At 41.9% G+C, this 3,779-nt stretch overlaps 1 pseudogene; it reads right to left on the bottom strand.

Moving 5' to 3' along the window:
• The window catches only part of LOC106330876, a 7,174-nt pseudogene that overhangs the window by 1,809 nt on the left and 1,586 nt on the right, over positions 1-3,779 (bottom strand).

Genomic DNA, 3,779 nt, shown 5'->3' on the forward strand with positions numbered 1-3,779 from the left:
AAGTTATAATGCGTTTAAGGAAAGAATAAATGAATTGAGTTAATGTAAGGAAAATGTTACGAAAAAAGGTCAAGGAAAGAGGATTAAGGAAATGTAATGGACCGACGGGTCACAGGTTGGCTACGGCCGCAGGTTTGGCTTCGGCCGCATGATTATGGGCCTTCGGGTCGAAAGGTTAAGAAATGTTAAGAATTGAAAAGGATTTAACTAGTTACGTAAGGGAATGATAGAACCAGATGCTAGGGTGTTAATTTGATTTAGTATTGTTTATTGGGCTATAGTGGGCGGTATTGAGCGTCCTCACTGAGTACTTTTGTATGCTCATGCCTCCTTTTGTGATGCAAGTGACGAGTAGTTGATTGGACCGGAGCGTGGGACAATGAAGACCATCGGGGCGGGTTTTATTTTTTTATAAACTTGGGATTTCTATTGGGTGTTTTATGAATCATATACTATTACTCTACATTATTTTCTCGGATTTATTAATAAAGTTGGAGTTTTGTTTGAGTTTATTCTTGGAAAATTTCCTGAATTTTTACTTAGAATTTTTCAAGGTTTTTTCAAGATTTCCGGGTCGGGGTGTTTCAATTGGTATCAGAGCGGGGTTGGCCAGCCAGTTCTGTCCTGGCTGGCTGTTTTTTTCGAAAATGGGATTTGTGGCTAAGGGTGGAAAGGAACCGATGGTCTATGTCTCGCGCGATGGATGTGTGGTATGATTTTGCTAAGATATTTCTAGTTATGTGTTTATGATTGGACTGCTTAGTAAATGGCTAAGCAAAATTGTGTTAAAGAGTTTGCAAGAAGTTAGTGAAAACTAACTTAAGTCTAATGAAAGATACAGAGTGTCGACTGTCAAATTTTTCAATGGGTAGGCAAGGAAAGCATCAGGTTGGTTCAGTCAACAAAAGTAATATGCTTGAAGTCGTGTGTGATGGAGCAAGATATGTCAACGTTAGGGAATGAGTAGATATGATGATAAAATGTACGAAGCAATAGTCTGCATGGATTGATGGTTATTGACTGGGCTTGTAGCATCCCCATCCTACAGTCTGAGCTGGATCAGTCCAAGGCCGAGTGTTAGTTTGACTGATCAGTCGAACCTGACACGTAAAACAATATTGTGGGTCCAGACATAGCAGTTGAGCTTGTCGGACAGAGCTGGTCAGATTCAGACAAAGCAGTCGGACTTTTCTTTCGAGAAAAGTTAGTTTATGTACGACTTACTGGTATACGTTATGGTGGGAATGGATACCGAGCTGAACATGTACTGACAAGGTAAGTAAAACGGCGGGAACAGTTATCTGACGGTTACCAAGTGGTTACTAAGCAGTTACCGAAGCAGATACAAGACGGTTCCGTGTGGTTACTGAACTACTTAACTGACTGGGACGGTTTATGGGACTGGAACTGCCAAGTAGTTATGGAACAGTTACCTAACCGCCTGATCGAGAAAGAAACTGTTCGGGGAGTTAATAAAAACTATCAAGGACAGTTACTGATTTGGGATTGGGCGCGGGAGCGGTTATGGGAAAGGAAAACCGCCAACTCCCATTTTTAGTGGGATTCCCGCGGATCAGAAAGGGGGAGGCGATACTGGACAGAAACAGAGAAAACCGAGAGAGAAAGGGAGAAACAGACGGAGAGGGACTGAGATCGGCAAGGAGGACTGATCGGATCCTTTCTCCGACTACCCTAGAGTTCAGCGGTGGTCTTACTGATCATCTGAGATGTGTCGGGTTCTGGTTCGAAGATACGAAGCAGGTGGTTAATAGGAAGAACCGATTCGTCTTTGGCCATGGCAGCTGAAGCAAGCGCGAACCATGGATAAGGATGTACCGGCTTAATCTGTGCATGGTGGACCCATGTACTGTTGGGTCGCAAAGTATACTTGATGATGTTGATGCATACCCCGGGTCATATGAGGGATCATGAGTCTTGTCTAAAGGCCTATGGTCTTAGACGAGACTGGTATCAGCAGTACGACAGAGGAACAAAGATGGAGTGCGATTGGAACTGTACTTCGGTACTGTCTGTTCGATCCGAAGGAAGGATCGGTCAAAATTATGGTGGACCGGAGAGTTGACTGGAACTGAGCGAAAGATCAAGAAGAATCGACGGATAATAAGCAAATGGATCCGATGGTAATCGGGTTTTTGTTTGAATACACAAGACGCAAGGACTTAGTCGATCCAATTCTTAATAGTGTGGTGGTGAAAGCCAAACTTTGTTCGACAATAGAAGCCGCATTCCTTGTGTGCCAGGAAGTTGTCGGTCGCAGAAAAATGGGTTCGGGGAAGAGATCAGATTTGGTCGGGCATCATACATGGAGATTTTCAAGCCGCATGTTATTTATCAAGATGTTCCATTGATGGTGGAGAGTTCAAATAACTTTAATGGTTTGATCGTGCTACTAGATAAATGGTTCAAAGAAGCTCTTGCGATGGACGTGTTGGATCAATGTCAAGTTAACTTGTTTGAAAAGATATTAGGGTAGCATATCAGAAAGAAGGAAAGATGGTAGCTCAGAAAAATGAAGAAGCAATTCAAAATTTCAATAATATCCGCGGTAAGAACCTATCAGATGATCGAGAATAAGTACGATTTATTCTTAGGACCATCTTGGATGCAGAAGTTGAGTAAAGAGGGGTAATGGTAGAATGTCTATGGAAGCAATGTCTCAAAGAAGTTAAGCAAGTAGAGCTAGCAGGCAAAAAAAATGATATAGGTTCATGAGCGCAATGCCCGATGAAAGTGTTGGTCGAGTCAAGGAAAGGGTACAACCACTGCAATTGGTCGATGACAAAGAATCCAGCAAGATCATAAACCTTGTTGGATTAGTGGGTAAGAATCGCCAATAGTAAGAGATCTGCAAGTTGGTTCAACCACTCAAGGGTTTGACGGAAAAATATGTGACGTATGGTGGACGGCATACTACAAGGAAAGTTTCGTGATCCACGGAAAGTGCAAATGGGTAGGTTAATATTAGTACAATCCAGCTACGAGTGTTTTGGATGGATACATCTATGATTGGATTTAGTTGTTTTATGAATGTGCCATAGCGAATTCTTCTCGACGATTGTGGAACAAAATGATTGCAGTCAGTGCTGAAAATGTTGTGAATCAAGGGTGATTCAGATAATTGGACTGCATAGAGTGATAAATCAGGTGATCAAGTTGATTGACAAGCGACTAATATCCGCCCAGAGAATATGTGTCAGCCCTGTATTTTGGGATCCATGATGCAACCTAGAAGAAGCATTTGTCGTCAGCATATTCGATTGCATTATTATAAAAGTGTTCCAGTCAGACCAATAGTGCTGGACCAAAGTTAAATGGAGGAAACATAAAGATTAGATCCAATAAGCGGTTAGTGAGCGTGGAAGCAAAATACATGCAGCGAGTCCGGAGTTGTTCAGTTTCTGTTTATCTGGCAGTTGGTCGAGACGAAATTTGAGGACGAAATTATTTTAAGTGGGGAGAGTTGTAACGACCCGCTCCCGGAATATTTTTAAATTTGAAGAGGAAATAAATCGTGAGAGGTTTTTGTCTACAAGGAGAGTATTTTTCTAAGTGTGGATACACTTGTAATCGTGAAGATTGGGTATGAAGATGTATTTTAACTAAGTGTCAGATTTTAAGTGAGCTCATGGAATAAATTTGGAACTGGCGGAGCGATGATAAACTGATCATGGAACGATCAGAACATACATGAAGCAAGATGAAGACCAATTAAGGAATGTTCGGCTGTTGGGCAATGCGGGTTCCAAGTAAGGAAAGTT

Source organism: Brassica oleracea, chromosome C3 (genome assembly GCF_000695525.1).
Source record: "Brassica oleracea var. oleracea cultivar TO1000 chromosome C3, BOL, whole genome shotgun sequence".
NCBI lineage: Eukaryota > Viridiplantae > Streptophyta > Magnoliopsida > Brassicales > Brassicaceae > Brassica > Brassica oleracea.